We start from the raw sequence: 22,283 nt of genomic DNA on the forward strand, positions 1-22,283 counted from the left end.
CGTTTCAGAAAAGGCATTGTAGCAAACCAAAAAAGAAATTTTAAGCGCAGCAGAGTAACCAGCGCACATACCTGTTAGCTCAGGTGAGTTTAAAAGGCTGCTGTTGATAACAAGGGCATTTGCTAAATAGATGGTGTGTGTGCAACAATATACTGAAAGGTCAATTATATTGTGCAGCTTATCTCACCACCTGTAGTTATTTAGGTGAAAGCTCCAAAATGCTTGCCTAATATGTCTGTTTATCCAAAAGGAAGTAAAAAGGGAGAGCTAGAAAGATAGCATTGCATTACATTACATGGCAATGCAATGCACAGTTGCTGAAGTTGAACCAAAATGAGCTTGTAATCTGGCTTCTGCAACTTTGAACATGAAAAATCCAATGAGGAGAAAAAAAGCAAAGCCAAAGAGTCCATCCCAAAATCCGACAAACAAGCAAAATGAACAAAAAACATTGAATTCAATTCTTTCTGATTTTAGAAACTGCATTAAAGAAGGGGTGCACCGGTCCTGGAGATACTGCAATACCAGGTCAATGCGTGGAGTGGACAGAGCAAGCTCTTTTTCCATCTCCCTGTTCTAAAAATCCATTTAATATATGGTCCCCAGATAGGGGACGTATCAGATATTAAACTGATAAGAACAGATACTACACTTGATCTTAGCCAAAAGGCCGAGAAGCGATAACCAGAATCGGTTTCAAACTACGGAGCCACCCAAGGATCCTGAAAAGTCCATTTGTGGAGATGAGCTCCTGGACTCCCGTTAAGAAGACATGTTGTCAACCTCTAGATCCCTTACATGCCTGCACTTTTCGGCTTGCTGCTGCTGCAATCCACGCGTTTTAGATCTGCATAACTCCACCTCTTTAAACACAGCACCTTCACCCCCTGCTGTTCCCACCCGCCTCAACACCGTTGGAAGGGAGGAGAACCAATTAAGGCGGGGGGTGGGGTGGAACGAGCAGCTGTCTACCCTTAGCAGGAGGGCTGCTGATTACTTACCTCTCCTGCTGCTGCTGCTGGCTGTCCAGCAGCAGACTGAAGGTGGCTGCTGCTGTGCGCAGGTATATAAAGGCTCAGAGCCTATTATGACACGCGCAGCCAGCGTTCCATTGCCACATTCCATCTACTGCAGGCAGGATTCCTGGCTGGCTGAATGTCGCTGAGAAGCTCACAGAGACCGCCATAAGCAACAGTTTAACAGAATGCCACAGACTAATCAACCAAACTTTTTGGGTTGGGTTCTCTTTTATAGTCTGCAGGCATTAAATGAAAGAAGTCAGTGTTCCAGCAGAGGGAGACAACGTTTCAGAAAAGGCATTGTAGCAAACCAAAAAAGAAATTTTAAGCGCAGCAGAGTAACCAGCGCACATACCTGTTAGCTCAGGTGAGTTTAAAAGGCTGCAGTTGATAACAAGGGCATTTGCTAAATAGATGGTGTGTGTGCAACAATATACTGAAAGGTCAATTATATTGTGCAGCTTATCTCACCACCTGTAGTTATTTAGGTGAAAGCTCCAAAATGCTTGCCTAATATGTCTGTTTATCCAAAAGGAAGTAAAAAGGGAGAGCTAGAAAGATAGCATTGCATGACATTACATGGCAATGCAATGCACAGTTGCTGAAGTTGAACCAAAATGAGCTTGTAATCTGGCTTCTGCAACTTTGAACATGAAAAATCCAATGAGGAGAAGAAAAGCAAAGCCAAAGAGTCCATCCCAAAATCCGACAAACAAGCAAAATTAACAAAAAACATTGAATTCAATTCTTTCTGATTTTAGAAACTGCATTAAAGAAGGGGTGCACCGGTCCTGGAGATACTGCAATACCAGGTCAATGCGTGGAGTGGACAGAGCAAGCTCTTTTTCCATCTCCCTGTTCTAAAAATCCATTTAATATATGGTCCCCAGATAGGGGACGTATCAGATATTAAACTGATAAGAACAGATACTACACTTGATCTTAGCCAAAAGGCCGAGAAGCGATAACCAGAATTGGTTTCAAACTACGGAGCCACCCAAGGATCCTGAAAAGTCCATTTGTGGAGATGAGCTCCTGGACTCCCGTTAAGAAGACATGTTGTCAACCTCTAGATCCCTTACATGCCTGCACTTTTCGGCTTGCTGCTGCTGCAATCCACGCGTTTTAGATCTGCATAACTCCACCTCTTTAAACACAGCACCTTCACCCCCTGCTGTTCCCACCCGCCTCAACACCGTTGGAAGGGAGGAGAACCAATTAAGGCGGGGGGTGGGGTGGAACGAGCAGCTGTCTACCCTTAGCAGGAGGGCTGCTGATTACTTACCTCTCCTGCTGCTGCTGCTGGCTGTCCAGCAGCAGACTGAAGGTGGCTGCTGCTGTGCGCAGGTATATAAAGGCTCAGAGCCTATTATGACACGCGCAGCCAGCGTTCCATTGCCACATTCCATCTACTGCAGGCAGGATTCCTGGCTGGCTGAATGTCGCTGAGAAGCTCACAGAGACCGCCATAAGCAACAGTTTAACAGAATGCCACAGACTAATCAACCAAACTTTTTGGGTTGGGTTCTCTTTTATAGTCTGCAGGCATTAAATGAAAGAAGTCAGTGTTCCAGCAGAGGGAGACAACGTTTCAGAAAAGGCATTGTAGCAAACCAAAAAAGAAATTTTAAGCGCAGCAGAGTAACCAGCGCACATACCTATTAGCTCAGGTGAGTTTAAAAGGCTGCTGTTGATAACAAGGGCATTTGCTAAATAGATGGTGTGTGTGCAACAATATACTGAAAGGTCAATTATATTGTGCAGCTTATCTCACCACCTGTAGTTATTTAGGTGAAAGCTCCAAAATGCTTGCCTAATATGTCTGTTTATCCAAAAGGAAGTAAAAAGGGAGAGCTAGAAAGATAGCATTGCATTACATTACATGGCAATGCAATGCACAGTTGCTGAAGTTGAACCAAAATGAGCTTGTAATCTGGCTTCTGCAACTTTGAACATGAAAAATCCAATGAGGAGAAGAAAAGCAAAGCCAAAGAGTCCATCCCAAAATCCGACAAACAAGCAAAATGAACAAAAAACATTGAATTCAATTCTTTCTGATTTTAGAAACTGCATTAAAGAAGGGGTGCACCGGTCCTGGAGATACTGCAATACCAGGTCAATGCGTGGAGTGGACAGAGCAAGCTCTTTTTCCATCTCCCTGTTCTAAAAATCCATTTAATATATGGTCCCCAGATAGGGGACGTATCAGATATTAAACTGATAAGAACAGATACTACACTTGATCTTAGCCAAAAGGCCGAGAAGCGATAACCAGAATTGGTTTCAAACTACGGAGCCACCCAAGGATCCTGAAAAGTCCATTTGTGGAGATGAGCTCCTGGACTCCCGTTAAGAAGACATGTTGTCAACCTCTAGATCCCTTACATGCCTGCACTTTTCGGCTTGCTGCTGCTGCAATCCACGCGTTTTAGATCTGCATAACTCCACCTCTTTAAACACAGCACCTTCACCCCCTGCTGTTCCCACCCGCCTCAACACCGTTGGAAGGGAGGAGACCCAATTAAGGCGGGGGGTGGGGTGGAACGAGCAGCTGTCTACCCTTAGCAGGAGGGCTGCTGATTACTTACCTCTCCTGCTGCTGCTGCTGGCTGTCCAGCAGCAGACTGAAGGTGGCTGCTGCTGTGCGCAGGTATATAAAGGCTCAGAGCCTATTATGACACGCGCAGCCAGCGTTCCATTGCCACATTCCATCTACTGCAGGCAGGATTCCTGGCTGGCTGAATGTCGATGAGAAGCTCACAGAGACCGCCATAAGCAACAGTTTAACAGAATGCCACAGACTAATCAACCAAACTTTTTGGGTTGGGTTCTCTTTTATAGTCTGCAGGCATTAAATGAAAGAAGTCAGTGTTCCAGCAGAGGGAGACAACGTTTCAGAAAAGGCATTGTAGCAAACCAAAAAAGAAATTTTAAGCGCAGCAGAGTAACCAGCGCACATACCTGTTAGCTTAGGTGAGTTTAAAAGGCTGCTGTTGATAACAAGGGCATTTGCTAAATAGATGGTGTGTGTGCAACAATATACTGAAAGGTCAATTATATTGTGCAGCTTATCTCACCACCTGTAGTTATTTAGGTGAAAGCTCCAAAATGCTTGCCTAATATGTCTGTTTATCCAAAAGGAAGTAAAAAGGGAGAGCTAGAAAGATAGCATTGCATGACATTACATGGCAATGCAATGCACAGTTGCTGAAGTTGAACCAAAATGAGCTTGTAATCTGGCTTCTGCAACTTTGAACATGAAAAATCCAATGAGGAGAAGAAAAGCAAAGCCAAAGAGTCCATCCCAAAATCCGACAAACAAGCAAAATGAACAAAAAACATTGAATTCAATTCTTTCTGATTTTAGAAACTGCATTAAAGAAGGGGTGCACCGGTCCTGGAGATACTGCAATACCAGGTCAATGCGTGGAGTGGACAGAGCAAGCTCTTTTTCCATCTCCCTGTTCTAAAAATCCATTTAATATATGGTCCCCAGATAGGGGACGTATCAGATATTAAACTGATAAGAACAGATACTACACTTGATCTTAGCCAAAAGGCCGAGAAGCGATAACCAGAATTGGTTTCGAACTACGGAGCCACCCAAGGATCCTGAAAAGTCCATTTGTGGAGATGAGCTCCTGGACTCCCGTTAAGAAGACATGTTGTCAACCTCTAGATCCCTTACATGCCTGCACTTTTCGGCTTGCTGCTGCTGCAATCCACGCGTTTTAGATCTGCATAACTCCACCTCTTTAAACACAGCACCTTCACCCCCTGCTGTTCCCACCCGCCTCAACACCGTTGGAAGGGAGGAGAACCAATTAAGGCGGGGGGTGGGGTGGAACGAGCAGCTGTCTACCCTTAGCAGGAGGGCTGCTGATTACTTACCTCTCCTGCTGCTGCTGCTGGCTGTCCAGCAGCAGACTGAAGGTGGCTGCTGCTGTGCGCAGGTATATAAAGGCTCAGAGCCTATTATGACACGCGCAGCCAGCGTTCCATTGCCACATTCCATCTACTGCAGGCAGGATACCTGGCTGGCTGAATGTCGCTGAGAAGCTCACAGAGACCGCCATAAGCAACAGTTTAACAGAATGCCACAGACTAATCAACCAAACTTTTTGGGTTGGGTTCTCTTTTATAGTCTGCAGGCATTAAATGAAAGAAGTCAGTGTTCCAGCAGAGGGAGACAACGTTTCAGAAAAGGCATTGTAGCAAACCAAAAAAGAAATTTTAAGCGCAGCAGAGTAACCAGCGCACATACCTGTTAGCTCAGGTGAGTTTAAAAGGCTACTGTTGATAACAAGGGCATTTGCTAAATAGATGGTGTGTGTGCAACAATATACTGAAAGGTCAATTATATTGTGCAGCTTATCTCACCACCTGTAGTTATTTAGGTGAAAGCTCCAAAATGCTTGCCTAATATGTCTGTTTATCCAAAAGGAAGTAAAAAGGGAGAGCTAGAAAGATAGCATTGCATTACATTACATGGCAATGCAATGCACAGTTGCTGAAGTTGAACCAAAATGAGCTTGTAATCTGGCTTCTGCAACTTTGAACATGAAAAATCCAATGAGGAGAAGAAAAGCAAAGCCAAAGAGTCCATCCCAAAATCCGACAAACAAGCAAAATGAACAAAAAACATTGAATTCAATTCTTTCTGATTTTAGAAACTGCATTAAAGAAGGGGTGCACCGGTCCTGGAGATACTGCAATACCAGGTCAATGCGTGGAGTGGACAGAGCAAGCTCTTTTTCCATCTCCCTGTTCTAAAAATCCATTTAATATATGGTCCCCAGATAGGGGACGTATCAGATATTAAACTGATAAGAACAGATTTTTTTTTTTTATCGAAAGCCCGAATTCGTGTACAAAACCCGAGTGCGCTTAAAAAAGTGACAAGTGCCACAAAAAAAGTGCACTAGGATGCTGGTCTTCTTGAAACCCTCTCCAAAAGGAGAAGGGTCCCCCAAACCATTCCCCGTCCCTCCGAGCCAGAAGGCCACAGCGAGGAACAGGGACAAATAGCCACCTCCAGCCGAAACCAGAGGCGACCCAATCTTACCCCCAATACCTGCCCGAGTTCTCACCCGAGCAAGGCACTGGGAGCCAAAAGACTGTGCTCCCCTCCCGGAAGAGGGGAGCCAACATCGCTCTCCTCCCGAAAGAGGAGAGCCAGGGGGTTTCAGGGGTGAGCGGAACCTGATGGCCACACACTCCCCCCCTAGACCTGCCAAGAGAGGAACCCGTAAGGGAACCGCATCCCGACAAAATCCTAGTAAGGACGTGGACACACGTGAATAAGTGGACACACAGTGACAAAAAAAATTAAATAAATAGTGAAGGTTTCACAGTATAATACTGCCCGGACCTTCGACCGGGAATTGAAAAATTCCCCATCCTAAAGCCAGAAGGCCCGGAATAAGGGTGTGTGCAAAGAAAGAAAATTTGAAGTGCTTGTGCAAATGTGCCATAAACTCAAGTGGGGTTCCCAATCCCAGTGAGTTAAGGCACCCCAGGGTCACCACTCCTGGGGCACTTCACACTTCGGGCTTTCGATCTTCCCCGGCCCAATGGCGTCGATCCTGGGGGGCCATGCTTTCCACCAGATGACTATATTAGCCACCTGGCGTACTAACAAGCGCCTAAACCCCAGTGTGCATAATGTATCAATCTACTAGGGCGGCCAACATCCAAAACCGCCTTTTCGAAAGATACTACACTTGATCTTAGCCAAAAGGCCGAGAAGCGATAACCAGAATTGGTTTCGAACTACGGAGCCACCCAAGGATCCTGAAAAGTCCATTTGTGGAGATGAGCTCCTGGACTCCCGTTAAGAAGACATGTTGTCAACCTCTAGATCCCTTACATGCCTGCACTTTTCGGCTTGCTGCTGCTGCAATCCACGCGTTTTAGATCTGCATAACTCCACCTCTTTAAACACAGCACCTTCACCCCCTGCTGTTCCCACCCGCCTCAACACCGTTGGAAGGGAGGAGAACCAATTAAGGCGGGGGGTGGGGTGGAACGAGCAGCTGTCTACCCTTAGCAGGAGGGCTGCTGATTACTTACCTCTCCTGCTGCTGCTGCTGGCTGTCCAGCAGCAGACTGAAGGTGGCTGCTGCTGTGCGCAGGTATATAAAGGCTCAGAGCCTATTATGACACGCGCAGCCAGCGTTCCATTGCCACATTCCATCTACTGCAGGCAGGATACCTGGCTGGCTGAATGTCGCTGAGAAGCTCACAGAGACCGCCATAAGCAACAGTTTAACAGAATGCCACAGACTAATCAACCAAACTTTTTGGCTTGGGTTCTCTTTTATAGTCTGCAGGCATTAAATGAAAGAAGTCAGTGTTCCAGCAGAGGGAGACAACGTTTCAGAAAAGGCATTGTAGCAAACCAAAAAAGAAATTTTAAGCGCAGCAGAGTAACCAGCGCACATACCTGTTAGCGCAGGTGAGTTTAAAAGGCTGCTGTTGATAACAAGGGCATTTGCTAAATAGATGGTGTGTGTGCAACAATATACTGAAAGGTCAATTATATTGTGCAGCTTATCTCACCACCTGTAGTTATTTAGGTGAAAGCTCCAAAATGCTTGCCTAATATGTCTGTTTATCCAAAAGGAAGTAAAAAGGGAGAGCTAGAAAGATAGCATTGCATTACATTACATGGCAATGCAATGCACAGTTGCTGAAGTTGAACCAAAATGAGCTTGTAATCTGGCTTCTGCAACTTTGAACATGAAAAATCCAATGAGGAGAAGAAAAGCAAAGCCAAAGAGTCCATCCCAAAATCCGACAAACAAGCAAAATGAACAAAAAACATTGAATTCAATTCTTTCTGATTTTAGAAACTGCATTAAAGAAGGGGTGCACCGGTCCTGGAGATACTGCAATACCAGGTCAATGCGTGGAGTGGACAGAGCAAGCTCTTTTTCCATCTCCCTGTTCTAAAAATCCATTTAATATATGGTCCCCAGATAGGGGACGTATCAGATATTAAACTGATAAGAACAGATTTTTTTTTTTTTTTTTTTTAAAACCACTCAGGTTTAGATATAAGCAAACAGTTAACCAGACTTCGTCATAAGTTATACTGCCACTTCATAAACATCATTGTGGTTTCTTTATTAAAGTATTATTCAACAAAAATACAAACAAGTAATCCTATGCCAGAGACATTTCCAGAAAAAATATCAACGGTATTTAACCATATCCTGCCACTTAAGGTATTTCCACACACCTTCAGAATCTGTTCCACCACCACCACCTTCTCTTGTATCCCACAAATAGATTACATATAGTCTTGCTAAGATCAACCTAATACAATCATTTACTGTTAAATTTACCCTTTTAAACACACACAAATTTCTCACATCCCATAAGCTCTCCTGCACACACACCATAATAAACCACATCATCCTTTCTAGGCCACGACGACTAGCACCAAAACCAAACATAGCCACTCTCCAATCAATAAACTTCACACCAGCAACCCCTTTACACAGTCCACCCACACCTTTCCACACATCATACGCAAAATTACAATCCCACATAAGGTGCCTCACCGTCTCATTCGCTCCACAACCATCCCTTGGACATACTGCAGATCTTATGAGATCTCTTTTCTTCTGAAAATCCCTCACTGGCAAAATATTATGAAGGCCCATCCATACTATATCTCGCTGTCTATTCGACACACCTTGAATGCTTAACTTCTTCCATACCCGCGCAACTTCCATAGAACGCAATCCCACCACATTACTCTCACACTCATTCACACACATCTTCCCCATCACCTTCTTAACCAACATAAAGTCTTTCATTGCAACTGCTAACAAATCATTCTTCCTCACAAACTTCTCAATCAAACCATACCACTCAGGACACTTAAAAGCAACAGGCACATTCTTATCACGCTTCACCCAATTCAGACCATACAGCATCCATCCAGCCAAATACTTACACATAAATGCCCCTTTATTATTCTTCCCAATCAAAATGACCGTAGTCTTAATAAAATGCAATGTTAGAAACACTTCAATATTCGGAAACTTCAGTCCCCCATACAAATATTGCTTAAACAAAATCTCTCTCTTAAGTCTTTCCATCCTACTGCCCCAAAAAAACACAAAAATTAGTTTCTCCACTTTTTTAATTTTCCTATAGGGCACTGGAAAAATACAAGAAACATAAAGCAAAATAGGGAGAATAACAGCCTTAATAATAAGAACCTTCCCTACCAAAGACAAAGAACGTAACTTCCAAAAATTCATCTTCCGCACAATCCGCTCACCACATTCATCCCAACTCTCATAACCTTTCAAATCATCATTAAAAAAAACTCCCAACACTTTAATTGCACCATCCACACCAGCCACACCATCCATCTTAATCCTATTGTCACCAAAACATTTAAACATGCATTTATTCCAATTCACACGAAACGCTGACGCGCCACAAAAAAAATTCAACAACAATTTTACTCTCTCCATAGAGGCCACACTCTCACTCACCACTACCACATCATCCATATATCCTAAGACTTTCACAGTCATTCCACCACTCCCTGGCACTAACAAACCACGCACCACTTTCTCTTTCCGAATCATACACAGCAGTGGCTCAATCACACACACAAATAATACCGGTGACATGGGACAACCTTGCCTCACACCAGACCTAATACACACTTTCTCACTCAAAAACCCATTCACCAGAAATTCACTCACCACCTCCCCATACAATCCTCTCACGGCACGCACAAATTTCTCCGGAAAACCCATTCTACGCAAAACCTCAAATAGAAACACATGAGACACGCGATCAAACGCCTTTTCAAAGTCAACAGCCATCACCATACACTTCTGCTTTCTTACTTTACAATCCCACAACACATCTCTTAAAAGACACAGATTATCCGTCATACATCTACCAGGCACTGCACACACTTGATCTTTACCAATCACATCAGCTACAACCACACGCATCCGACACGCCAAAATTTTACTGAATACCTTGTAATCGGCGTTCAGAAGCGTAATTGGCCTCCAATTACTCAAACACCTTTTATCCCCTTTCTTATGGATTAAGACCACCACTCCCTCCTTCATTGAACCCGCAAGCATCCCATTCTCCCACATAAACTGACACACTTCCACTAAATCCATACCCATCACTTCCCACATCATAACATATAGCTCCACAGGCAAACCATCCTTCCCAGGCGTCACATTTTTCCTTGCACCAAACACCGCTTTCTTAACTTCCTCCTCAATCACTGCCTCACATAGACCAGAACATCCATCCTTATCCACCTTACAATCCAAAGTCTTAAGCACTTCTTCTTTCAAACTCTCATCCACCCACTTCCTGCCAAACAACTCAGCATAAAATGTGACCACTTCCTTCATTACATCCTCCCCACTCACACAAACACCATCCACATCAAAAATCTCCTCCATACCCTCCTTCTTACCATTTATTTTTTTAAAGAAATATCTTGAACACTTTTCATCTTTATCAAGATGGACCACCTTTGACCTAAAAATTATTTCCCTTCCCTTCCTCTCCAAAGTCCTCTTCAAATCCTCTCTCGCACTTCTTAACAAATCATCCACATCCACACCACACATCCTCATTTTCTCCAGCCATTCCACCCTCATCATTAAATCTTTATATTGACTCCTAACCATGGCAGCCTTTTTATAGCCCCATCGACGAAAAAACTTTTGCACTTCATACTTCATCCAATCCCACCACACCAACACACTTTCAAACTTACTCTTTTGAGATTTACACCAACTATATTTTTTCTTAAAATCATTCACAATTCTCTCATCCTCAAGCAAACTCACATTCAATTTCCACACACCTCTTCCATGCACCCGCCTTAAATCCCCTCTAAACTCACCTTTCAGGCACACATGGTCCGAAAAAGGAACTGAAAATTGAGAAAAACCATCACATATTATATTTTTAGAAAAAAACATCCTATCAATCCTAGATGTTATCCCACCCCTGTCAGCTTTATAGGTTGGTGGTGGTGGCTTCCCCAAATAAACCTCAGCAGCATCAAAAAAGAAAAAAATCAGAAATAATGTTTGCCAATTTTTTTCCTGAGGCATCAACTTTCCCCTCAGTTACACAGTTAAAATCACCTGTTACTATCACAGGGATCCTACCAGGTAATTCTAAACATAATTTATCTAATAAACTTAACCTGTCTTCTTTTTTTGTAGGACCATAAATATTTATAATTTTAACTTTCCACCCCCTCCCACACACAACTGCAGAGATGCAACGACCCACCTCTATTACCTTATAATATTCAAAAACAAAATTTCTATTATTTAATACTATCCCAACTCCATCATTTTTATTCCCACTAGAGCCAGACCAGATATGCTGGCCATATGGCCAATCAGCGTCTTCCAGGGGTTCTTCTATACCACACTCCTGTAGACACATAATATCAAAAGAATGGTTATGTAAGAAGTCCAGAATCACAGATCTTCTAACTCTAGACTTTAAAAGTCTTACATTAAGGGACGCAATGTCCCATTTTATTTGGTTTAGAGACCATTCTTTGGCTCAAAAACCAGAAACACCAGTCTCAGCAAAAAAACATGCCTTCCTTATCCTTTGTCATCCGGCGAACTCCCACTTAGCTGAAAGATAGTGGACTCCAAATTCTCCTCCAGGTAAGCCGTTGATGCAGGAGAAAGAGAAACCACTGGGTACTCCCGCTCACTCACCGGACTTGCCACGCATTGGCTACTTGATGGTTCAGACAACCGGGCCCTTTTATTCTTAGCGCGGTCCGGTTCCTCAGAAGACCTCACCCCAGTCTCAGTGAAGTCTCCTTGACCTCCAGCTCCCTCTTCATCCATACTTTCACTGCTCCAACTGAGAGCCGGGTCCCCTGGGATTTCCAAGGCTCCCTCACGTTCTTCACAAAAGGAGTCAATGAAACCCCCCTGATAGGAAGAAATGTCCATCTCAGCTGCCAGAACCTCTTCCACTCTACCGGGCTCCACCAGTAGGTCAGCAGACGCCCTCACTGGAGCAGTCTCCACACGCTGTTCCACTACCTTCACCCTGGAAGAAACTGCGGCCTCAGGTGCCACACTCTTAGGCCTCGGAGAGTTCGAGACCACCTCAGAGTATGCCCTTGCCTTGCCCTCGTTCGCACGACGAGTACAATCCTTAAAGGCATGCCCCTCCATACCACAAGCATTGCAAACAATTGGATTGGTACAGTCCTTAGCAACATGCCCACTTTGGTTGCACTTGGAGCAAACAGGCACAGCAGTACAAACCTCTTGTAAGTGTCCGTACTTCTTACATTTCCTGCAAAAAACTGGGGCCTCAGGAAAGAAGAGAATACCCCTATCTCTCCCGATAGAGAAACTTTGGGGAGGGTAATGAACACCTCCAGGCTCCGAAGAACTTTCCCCAAATCTGACAAAATATCTGTATTTGCCAGTCCATAAGTTCTCCTCGTTCATGATTTTGTGACTGTTGCTCACAAAGTCACAATGCCTCTTAAGAAAAGTCGCAATGTCATGTTCGTGCACAAAGGGATTATACATAAATATGACTAGGGGAACATCACCTTTGGAGTACAAGACTGTAAAAGTCAAACCATGCAAGGTTGGATTCTTCTCCTGCTCCCTAAACTTCTTATACAGGTTCCGGCAAGCCGCCATAGATTGCAGCACCAATACATACCGTCCTTCTTTCCGGGATTCCTGCAGGCAGACGATGTTTTCTCTTGTCACTTCCAGGATTTTGAAGATCACCTCGTGCACCATATACGACAGATTGAAACGCTCTCTGACAGCAGCATCAACTTCAATGCGGAATGCATTGCGAACCCGATTGTCATCGGTCCCAGCGTAGCGTATCTTCACGCCCATTATGATCACTCTCTCGTTCCTCCTCGTTCTTCCTCTAAAGCAGCAACCGGCTTAAGCCATCAAGATGGCGATGCCGGAAGGCCAAGGGAAAACACTCAAGGACCCCAGACAAGACACTTGCTCTTAGCCAAAAGGCCGAGAAGCGATAACCAAAATTGGTTTCGAACTACGGAGCCACCCAAGGATCCTGAAAAGTCCATTTGTGGAGATGAGCTCCTGGACTCCCGTTAAGAAGACATGTTGTCAACCTCTAGATCCCTTACATGCCTGCACTTTTCGGCTTGCTGCTGCTGCAATCCACGCGTTTTAGATCTGCATAACTCCACCTCTTTAAACACAGCACCTTCACCCCCTGCTGTTCCCACCCGCCTCAACACCGTTGGAAGGGAGGAGAACCAATTAAGGCGGGGGGTGGGGTGGAACGAGCAGCTGTCTACCCTTAGCAGGAGGGCTGCTGATTACTTACCTCTCCTGCTGCTGCTGCTGGCTGTCCAGCAGCAGACTGAAGGTGGCTGCTGCTGTGCGCAGGTATATAAAGGCTCAGAGCCTATTATGACACGCGCAGCCAGCGTTCCATTGCCACATTCCATCTATTGCAGGCAGGATACCTGGCTGGCTGAATGTCGCTGAGAAGCTCACAGAGACCGCCATAAGCAACAGTTTAACAGAATGCCACAGACTAATCAACCAAACTTTTTGGGTTGGGTTCTCTTTTATAGTCTGCAGGCATTAAATGAAAGAAGTCAGTGTTCCAGCAGAGGGAGACAACGTTTCAGAAAAGGCATTGTAGCAAACCAAAAAAGAAATTTTAAGCGCAGCAGAGTAACCAGCGCACATACCTGTTAGCTCAGGTGAGTTTAAAAGGCTGCTGTTGATAACAAGGGCATTTGCTAAATAGATGGTGTGTGTGCAACAATATACTGAAAGGTCAATTATATTGTGCAGCTTATCTCACCACCTGTAGTTATTTAGGTGAAAGCTCCAAAATGCTTGCCTAATATGTCTGTTTATCCAAAAGGAAGTAAAAAGGGAGAGCTAGAAAGATAGCATTGCATTACATTACATGTCAATGCAATGCACAGTTGCTGAAGTTGAACCAAAATGAGCTTGTAATCTGGCTTCTGCAACTTTGAACATGAAAAATCCAATGAGGAGAAGAAAAGCAAAGCCAAAGAGTCCATCCCAAAATCCGACAAACAAGCAAAATGAACAAAAAACATTGAATTCAATTCTTTCTGATTTTAGAAACTGCATTAAAGAAGGGGTGCACCGGTCCTGGAGATACTGCAATACCAGGTCAATGCGTGGAGTGGACAGAGCAAGCTCTTTTTCCATCTCCCTGTTCTAAAAATCCATTTAATATATGGTCCCCAGATAGGGGACGTATCAGATATTAAACTGATAAGAACAGATACTACACTTGATCTTAGCCAAAAGGCCGAGAAGCGATAACCAGAATTGGTTTCGAACTACGGAGCCACCCAAGGATCCTGAAAAGTCCATTTGTGGAGATGAGCTCCTGGACTCCCGTTAAGAAGACATGTTGTCAACCTCTAGATCCCTTACATGCCTGCACTTTTCGGCTTGCTGCTGCTGCAATCCACGCGTTTTAGATCTGCATAACTCCACCTCTTTAAACACAGCACCTTCACCCCCTGCTGTTCCCACCCGCCTCAACACCGTTGGAAGGGAGGAGAACCAATTAAGGCGGGGGGTGGGGTGGAACGAGCAGCTGTCTACCCTTAGCAGGAGGGCTGCTGATTACTTACCTCTCCTGCTGCTGCTGCTGGCTGTCCAGCAGCAGACTGAAGGTGGCTGCTGCTGTGCGCAGGTATATAAAGGCTCAGAGCCTATTATGACACGCGCAGCCAGCGTTCCATTGCCACATTCCATCTACTGCAGGCAGGATACCTGGCTGGCTGAATGTCGCTGAGAAGCTCACAGAGACCGCCATAAGCAACAGTTTAACAGAATGCCACAGACTAATCAACCAAACTTTTTGGGTTGGGTTCTCTTTTATAGTCTGCAGGCATTAAATGAAAGAAGTCAGTGTTCCAGCAGAGGGAGACAACGTTTCAGAAAAGGCATTGTAGCAAACCAAAAAAGAAATTTTAAGCGCAGCAGAGTAACCAGCGCACATACCTGTTAGCTCAGGTGAGTTTAAAAGGCTGCTGTTGATAACAAGGGCATTTGCTAAATAGATGGTGTGTGTGCAACAATATACTGAAAATTCAATTATATTGTGCAGCTTATCTCACCACCTGTAGTTATTTAGGTGAAAGCTCCAAAACGCTTGCCTAATATGTCTGTTTATCCAAAAGGAAGTAAAAAGGGAGAGCTAGAAAGATAGCATTGCATTACATTACATGGCAATGCAATGCACAGTTGCTGAAGTTGAACCAAAATGAGCTTGTAATCTGGCTTCTGCAACTTTGAACATGAAAAATCCAATGAGGAGAAGAAAAGCAAAGCCAAAGAGTCCATCCCAAAATCCGACAAACAAGCAAAATGAACAAAAAACATTGAATTCAATTCTTTCTGATTTTAGAAACTGCATTAAAGAAGGGGTGCACCGGTCCTGGAGATACTGCAATACCAGGTCAATGCGTGGAGTGGACAGAGCAAGCTCTTTTTCCATCTCCCTGTTCTAAAAATCCATTTAATATATGGTCCCCAGATAGGGGACGTATCAGATATTAAACTGATAAGAACAGATACTACACTTGATCTTAGCCAAAAGGCCGAGAAGCGATAACCAGAATTGGTTTCGAACTACGGAGCCACCCAAGGATCCTGAAAAGTCCATTTGTGGAGATGAGCTCCTGGACTCCCGTTAAGAAGACATGTTGTCAACCTCTAGATCCCTTACATGCCTGCACTTTTCGGCTTGCTGCTGCTGCAATCCACGCGTTTTAGATCTGCATAACTCCACCTCTTTAAACACAGCACCTTCACCCCCTGCTGTTCCCACCCGCCTCAACACCGTTGGAAGGGAGGAGAACCAATTAAGGCGGGGGGTGGGGGGGAACGAGCAGCTGTCTACCCTTTGCAGGAGGGCTGCTGATTACTTACCTCTCCTGCTGCTGCTGCTGGCTGTCCAGCAGCAGACTGAAGGTGGCTGCTGCTGTGCGCAGGTATATAAAGGCTCAGAGCCTATTATGACACGCGCAGCCAGCGTTCCATTGCCACATTCCATCTACTGCAGGCAGGATACCTGGCTGGCTGAATGTCGCTGAGAAGCTCACAGAGACCGCCATAAGCAACAGTTTAACAGAATGCCACAGACTAATCAACCAAACTTTTTGGGTTGGGTTCTCTTTTATAGTCTGCAGGCATTAAATGAAAGAAGTCAGTGTTCCAGCAGAGGGAGACAACGTTTCAGAAAAGGCATTGTAGCAAACCAAAAAAGAAATTTTAAGCGCAGCAGAGTAACCAGCGCACATACCTGTTAGCTCAGGTGAGTTTAAAAGGCTGCTGTTGATAACAAGGGCATTTTCTAAATAGATGGTGTGTGTGAAACAATATACTGAAAGGTCAATTATATTGTGCAGCTTATCTCACCACCTGTAGTTATTTAGGTGAAAGCTCCAAAATGCTTGCCTAATATGTCTGTTTATCCAAAAGGAAGTAAAAAGGGAGAGCTAGAAAGATAGCATTGCATTACATTACATGGCAATGCAATGCACAGTTGCTGAAGTTGAACCAAAATGAGCTTGTAATCTGGCTTCTGCAACTTTGAACATGAAAAATCCAATGAGGAGAAGAAAAGCAAAGCCAAAGAGTCCATCCCAAAATCCGACAAACAAGCAAAATGAACAAAAAACATTGAATTCAATTCTTTCTGATTTTAGAAACTGCATTAAAGAAGGGGTGCACCGGTCCTGGAGATACTGCAATACCAGGTCAATGCGTGGAGTGGACAGAGCAAGCTCTTTTTCCATCTCCCTGTTCTAAAAATCCATTTAATATATGGTCCCCAGATAGGGGACGTATCAGATATTTAACTGATAAGAACAGATACTACACTTGATCTTAGCCAAAAGGCCGAGAAGCGATAACCAGAATTGGTTTCGAACTACGGAGCCACCCAAGGATCCTGAAAAGTCCATTTGTGGAGATGAGCTCCTGGACTCCCGTTAAGAAGACATGTTGTCAACCTCTAGATCCCTTACATGCCTGCACTTTTCGGCTTGCTGCTGCTGCAATCCACGCGTTTTAGATCTGCATAACTCCACCTCTTTAAACACAGCACCTTCACCCCCTGCTGTTCCCACCCGCCTCAACACCGTTGGAAGGGAGGAGAACCAATTAAGGCGGGGGGTGGGGTGGAACGAGCAGCTGTCTACCCTTAGCAGGAGGGCTGCTGATTACTTACCTCTCCTGCTGCTGCTGCTGGCTGTCCAGCAGCAGACTGAAGGTGGCTGCTGCTGTGCGCAGGTATATAAAGGCTCAGAGCCTATTATGACACGCGCAGCCAGCGTTCCATTGCCACATTCCATCTACTGCAGGCAGGATACCTGGCTGGCTGAATGTCGCTGAGAAGCTCACAGAGACCGCCATAAGCAACAGTTTAACAGAATGCCACAGACTAATCAACCAAACTTTTTGGGTTGGGTTCTCTTTTATAGTCTGCAGGCATTAAATGAAAGAAGTCAGTGTTCCAGCAGAGGGAGACAACGTTTCAGAAAAGGCATTGTAGCAAACCAAAAAAGAAATTTTAAGCGCAGCAGAGTAACCAGCGCACATACCTGTTAGCTCAGGTGAGTTTAAAAGGCTGCTGTTGATAACAAGGGCATTTGCTAAATAGATGGTGTGTGTGCAACAATATACTGAAAGGTCAATTATATTGTGCAGCTTATCTCACCACCTGTAGTTATTTAGGTGAAAGCTCCAAAATGCTTGCCTAATATGTCTGTTTATCCAAAAGGAAGTAAAAAGGGAGAGCTAGAAAGATAGCATTGCATTACATTACATGGCAATGGAATGCACAGTTGCTGAAGTTGAACCAAAATGAGCTTGTAATCTGGCTTCTGCAACTTTGAACATGAAAAATCCAATGAGGAGAAGAAAAGCAAAGCCAAAGAGTCCATCCCAAAATCCGACAAACAAGCAAAATGAACAAAAAACATTGAATTCAATTCTTTCTGATTTTAGAAACTGCATTAAAGAAGGGGTGCACCGGTCCTGGAGATACTGCAATACCAGGTCAATGCGTGGAGTGGACAGAGCAAGCTCTTTTTCCATCTCCCTGTTCTAAAAATCCATTTAATATATGGTCCCCAGATAGGGGACGTATCAGATATTAAACTGATAAGAACAGATACTACACTTGATCTTAGCCAAAAGGCCGAGAAGCGATAACCAGAATTGGTTTCGAACTACGGAGCCACCCAAGGATCCTGAAAAGTCCATTTGTGGAGATGAGCTCCTGGACTCCCGTTAAGAAGACATGTTGTCAACCTCTAGATCCCTTACATGCCTGCACTTTTCGGCTTGCTGCTGCTGCAATCCACGCGTTTTAGATCAGCATAACTCCACCTCTTTAAACACAGCACCTTCACCCCCTGCTGTTCCCACCCGCCTCAACACCGTTGGAAGGGAGGAGAACCAATTAAGGCGGGGGGTGGGGTGGAACGAGCAGCTGTCTACCCTTAGCAGGAGGGCTGCTGATTACTTACCTCTCCTGCTGCTGCTGCTGGCTGTCCAGCAGCAGACTGAAGGTGGCTGCTGCTGTGCGCAGGTATATAAAGGCTCAGAGCCTATTATGACACGCGCAGCCAGCGTTCCGTTGCCACATTCCATCTACTGCAGGCAGGATACCTGGCTGGCTGAATGTCGCTGAGAAGCTCACAGAGACCGCCATAAGCAACAGTTTAACAGAATGCCACAGACTAATCAACCAAACTTTTTGGGTTGGGTTCTCTTTTATAGTCTGCAGGCATTAAATGAAAGAAGTCAGTGTTCCAGCAGAGGGAGACAACGTTTCAGAAAAGGCATTGTAGCAAACCAAAAAAGAAATTTTAAGCGCAGCAGAGTAACCAGCGCACATACCTGTTAGCTCAGGTGAGTTTAAAAGGCTGCTGTTGATAACAAGGGCATTTGCTAAATAGATGGTGTGTGTGCAACAATATACTGAAAATTCAATTATATTGTGCAGCTTATCTCACCACCTGTAGTTATTTAGGTGAAAGCTCCAAAATGCTTGCCTAATATGTCTGTTTATCCAAAAGGAAGTAAAAAGGGAGAGCTAGAAAGATAGCATTGCATTACATTACATGGCAATGCAATGCACAGTTGCTGAAGTTGAACCAAAATGAGCTTGTAATCTGGCTTCTGCAACTTTGAACATGAAAAATCCAATGAGGAGAAGAAAAGCAAAGCCAAAGAGTCCATCCCAAAATCCGACAAACAAGCAAAATGAACAAAAAACATTGAATTCAATTCTTTCTGATTTTAGAAACTGCATTAAAGAAGGGGTGCACCGGTCCTGGAGATACTGCAATACCAGGTCAATGCGTGGAGTGGACAGAGCAAGCTCTTTTTCCATCTCCCTGTTCTAAAAATCCATTTAATATATGGTCCCCAGATAGGGGACGTATCAGATATTAAACTGATAAGAACAGATACTACACTTGATCTTAGCCAAAAGGCCGAGAAGCGATAACCAGAATTGGTTTCGAACTACGGAGCCACCCAAGGATCCTGAAAAGTCCATTTGTGGAGATGAGCTCCTGGACTCCCGTTAAGAAGACATGTTGTCAACCTCTAGATCCCTTACATGCCTGCACTTTTCGGCTTGCTGCTGCTGCAATCCACGCGTTTTAGATCTGCATAACTCCACCTCTTTAAACACAGCACCTTCACCCCCTGCTGTTCCCACCCGCCTCAACACCGTTGGAAGGGAGGAGAACCAATTAAGGCGGGGGGTGGGGGGGAACGAGCAGCTGTCTACCCTTAGCAGGAGGGCTGCTGATTACTTACCTCTCCTGCTGCTGCTGCTGGCTGTCCAGCAGCAGACTGAAGGTGGCTGCTGCTGTGCGCAGGTATATAAAGGCTCAGAGCCTATTATGACACGCGCAGCCAGCGTTCCATTGCCACATTCCATCTACTGCAGGCAGGATACCTGGCTGGCTGAATGTCGCTGAGAAGCTCACAGAGACCGCCATAAGCAACAGTTTAACAGAATGCCACAGACTAATCAACCAAACTTTTTGGGTTGGGTTCTCTTTTATAGTCTGCAGGCATTAAATGAAAGAAGTCAGTGTTCCAGCAGAGGGAGACAACGTTTCAGAAAAGGCATTGTAGCAAACCAAAAAAGAAATTTTAAGCGCAGCAGAGTAACCAGCGCACATACCTGTTAGCTCAGGTGAGTTTAAAAGGCTGCTGTTGATAACAAGGGCATTTGCTAAATAGATGGTGTGTGTGCAACAATATACTGAAAGGTCAATTATATTGTGCAGCTTATCTCACCACCTGTAGTTATTTAGGTGAAAGCTCCAAAATGCTTGCCTAATATGTCTGTTTATCCAAAAGGAAGTAAAAAGGGAGAGCTAGAAAGATAGCATTGCATTACATTACATGGCAATGCAATGCACAGTTGCTGAAGTTGAACCAAAATGAGCTTGTAATCTGGCTTCTGCAACTTTGAACATGAAAAATCCAATGAGGAGAAGAAAAGCAAAGCCAAAGAGTCCATCCCAAAATCCGACAAACAAGCAAAATGAACAAAAAACATTGAATTCAATTCTTTCTGATTTTAGAAACTGCATTAAAGAAGGGGTGCACCGGTCCTGGAGATACTGCAATACCAGGTCAATGCGTGGAGTGGACAGAGCAAGCTCTTTTTCCATCTCCCTGTTCTAAAAATCCATTTAATATATGGTCCCCAGATAGGGGACGTATCAGATATTAAACTGATAAGAACAGATACTACACTTGATCTTAGCCAAAAGGCCGAGAAGCGATAACCAGAATTGGTTTCGAACTACGGAGCCACCCAAGGATCCTGAAAAGTCCATTTGTGGAGATGAGCTCCTGGACTCCCGTTAAGAAGACATGTTGTCAACCTCTAGATCCCTTACATGCCTGCACTTTTCGGCTTGCTGCTGCTGCAATCCACGCGTTTTAGATCTGCATAACTCCACCTCTTTAAACACAGCACCTTCACCCCCTGCTGTTCCCACCCGCCTCAACACCGTTGGAAGGGAGGAGAACCAATTAAGGCGGGGGGTGGGGTGGAACGAGCAGCTGTCTACCCTTAGCAGGAGGGCTGCTGATTACTTACCTCTCCTGCTGCTGCTGCTGGCTGTCCAGCAGCAGACTGAAGGTGGCTGCTGCTGTGCGCAGGTATATAAAGGCTCAGAGCCTATTATGACACGCGCAGCCAGCGTTCCATTGCCACATTCCATCTACTGCAGGCAGGATACCTGGCTGGCTGAATGTCGCTGAGAAGCTCACAGAGACCGCCATAAGCAACAGTTTAACAGAATGCCACAGACTAATCAACCAAACTTTTTGGGTTGGGTTCTCTTTTATAGTCTGCAGGCATTAAATGAAAGAAGTCAGTGTTCCAGCAGAGGGAGACAACGTTTCAGAAAAGGCATTGTAGCAAACCAAAAAAGAAATTTTAAGCGCAGCAGAGTAACCAGCGCACATACCTGTTAGCTCAGGTGAGTTTAAAAGGCTGCTGTTGATAACAAGGGCATTTGCTAAATAGATGGTGTGTGTGCAACAATATACTGAAAGGTCAATTATATTGTGCAGCTTATCTCACCACCTGTAGTTATTTAGGTGAAAGCTCCAAAATGCTTGCCTAATATGTCTGTTTATCCAAAAGGAAGTAAAAAGGGAGAGCTAGAAAGATAGCATTGCATTACATTACATGGCAATGCAATGCACAGTTGCTGAAGTTGAACCAAAATGAGCTTGTAATCTGGCTTCTGCAACTTTGAACATGAAAAATCCAATGAGGAGAAGAAAAGCAAAGCCAAAGAGTCCATCCCAAAATCCGACAAACAAGCAAAATGAACAAAAAACATTGAATTCAATTCTTTCTGATTTTAGAAACTGCATTAAAGAAGGGGTGCACCGGTCCTGGAGATACTGCAATACCAGGTCAATGCGTGGAGTGGACAGAGCAAGCTCTTTTTCCATCTCCCTGTTCTAAAAATCCATTTAATATATGGTCCCCAGATAGGGGACGTATCAGATATTAAACTGATAAGAACAGATACTACACTTGATCTTAGCCAAAAGGCCGAGAAGCGATAACCAGAATTGGTTTCGAACTACGGAGCCACCCAAGGATCCTGAAAAGTCCATTTGTGGAGATGAGCTCCTGGAC

General features: G+C 44.5%; 12 non-coding genes and 2 pseudogenes across 12 annotated transcripts; all 14 read right to left on the reverse strand.

Moving 5' to 3' along the window:
* Positions 1–491: 491 nt before the first annotated feature.
* Positions 492–682, reverse strand: LOC141235935 (U2 spliceosomal RNA). The gene has a single exon (XR_012301638.1). It is a non-coding gene; the product is annotated as a U2 spliceosomal RNA (small nuclear RNA).
* A 1,112-nt stretch (positions 683–1,794) lies between these two features.
* On the reverse strand, positions 1,795–1,985 carry LOC141235937 (U2 spliceosomal RNA). Its single transcript, XR_012301639.1, has one exon. It is a non-coding gene; the product is annotated as a U2 spliceosomal RNA (small nuclear RNA).
* Positions 1,986–3,097: 1,112 nt separating this feature from the next.
* On the reverse strand, positions 3,098–3,288 carry LOC141235938 (U2 spliceosomal RNA). The gene has a single exon (XR_012301640.1). It is a non-coding gene; the product is annotated as a U2 spliceosomal RNA (small nuclear RNA).
* A 1,112-nt stretch (positions 3,289–4,400) lies between these two features.
* Positions 4,401–4,591, reverse strand: LOC141235939 (U2 spliceosomal RNA). The gene has a single exon (XR_012301641.1). It is a non-coding gene; the product is annotated as a U2 spliceosomal RNA (small nuclear RNA).
* Positions 4,592–5,703: 1,112 nt separating this feature from the next.
* LOC141236341 (U2 spliceosomal RNA) lies at positions 5,704–5,887 on the reverse strand. Its single transcript, XR_012302021.1, has one exon. It is a non-coding gene; the product is annotated as a U2 spliceosomal RNA (small nuclear RNA).
* A 793-nt stretch (positions 5,888–6,680) lies between these two features.
* LOC141235861 (U2 spliceosomal RNA) lies at positions 6,681–6,772 on the reverse strand (annotated as a pseudogene).
* Positions 6,773–7,884: 1,112 nt separating this feature from the next.
* LOC141236350 (U2 spliceosomal RNA) lies at positions 7,885–8,093 on the reverse strand (annotated as a pseudogene).
* A 6,106-nt stretch (positions 8,094–14,199) lies between these two features.
* LOC141235941 (U2 spliceosomal RNA) lies at positions 14,200–14,390 on the reverse strand. Its single transcript, XR_012301643.1, has one exon. It is a non-coding gene; the product is annotated as a U2 spliceosomal RNA (small nuclear RNA).
* Positions 14,391–15,502: 1,112 nt separating this feature from the next.
* Positions 15,503–15,693, reverse strand: LOC141235942 (U2 spliceosomal RNA). The gene has a single exon (XR_012301644.1). It is a non-coding gene; the product is annotated as a U2 spliceosomal RNA (small nuclear RNA).
* Positions 15,694–16,805: 1,112 nt separating this feature from the next.
* Positions 16,806–16,996, reverse strand: LOC141236294 (U2 spliceosomal RNA). Its single transcript, XR_012301984.1, has one exon. It is a non-coding gene; the product is annotated as a U2 spliceosomal RNA (small nuclear RNA).
* Positions 16,997–18,108: 1,112 nt separating this feature from the next.
* LOC141235943 (U2 spliceosomal RNA) lies at positions 18,109–18,299 on the reverse strand. The gene has a single exon (XR_012301645.1). It is a non-coding gene; the product is annotated as a U2 spliceosomal RNA (small nuclear RNA).
* Positions 18,300–19,411: 1,112 nt separating this feature from the next.
* LOC141235944 (U2 spliceosomal RNA) lies at positions 19,412–19,602 on the reverse strand. The gene has a single exon (XR_012301646.1). It is a non-coding gene; the product is annotated as a U2 spliceosomal RNA (small nuclear RNA).
* A 1,112-nt stretch (positions 19,603–20,714) lies between these two features.
* LOC141235945 (U2 spliceosomal RNA) lies at positions 20,715–20,905 on the reverse strand. Its single transcript, XR_012301647.1, has one exon. It is a non-coding gene; the product is annotated as a U2 spliceosomal RNA (small nuclear RNA).
* A 1,112-nt stretch (positions 20,906–22,017) lies between these two features.
* On the reverse strand, positions 22,018–22,208 carry LOC141235946 (U2 spliceosomal RNA). Its single transcript, XR_012301648.1, has one exon. It is a non-coding gene; the product is annotated as a U2 spliceosomal RNA (small nuclear RNA).
* Positions 22,209–22,283: the final 75 nt, after the last annotated feature.

This window comes from Phyllobates terribilis, unplaced genomic scaffold (genome assembly GCF_046119375.1).
Source record: "Phyllobates terribilis strain yellow unplaced genomic scaffold, ASM4611937v1 Scaffold_693__1_contigs__length_808095, whole genome shotgun sequence".
Taxonomy (NCBI): domain Eukaryota; kingdom Metazoa; phylum Chordata; class Amphibia; order Anura; family Dendrobatidae; genus Phyllobates; species Phyllobates terribilis.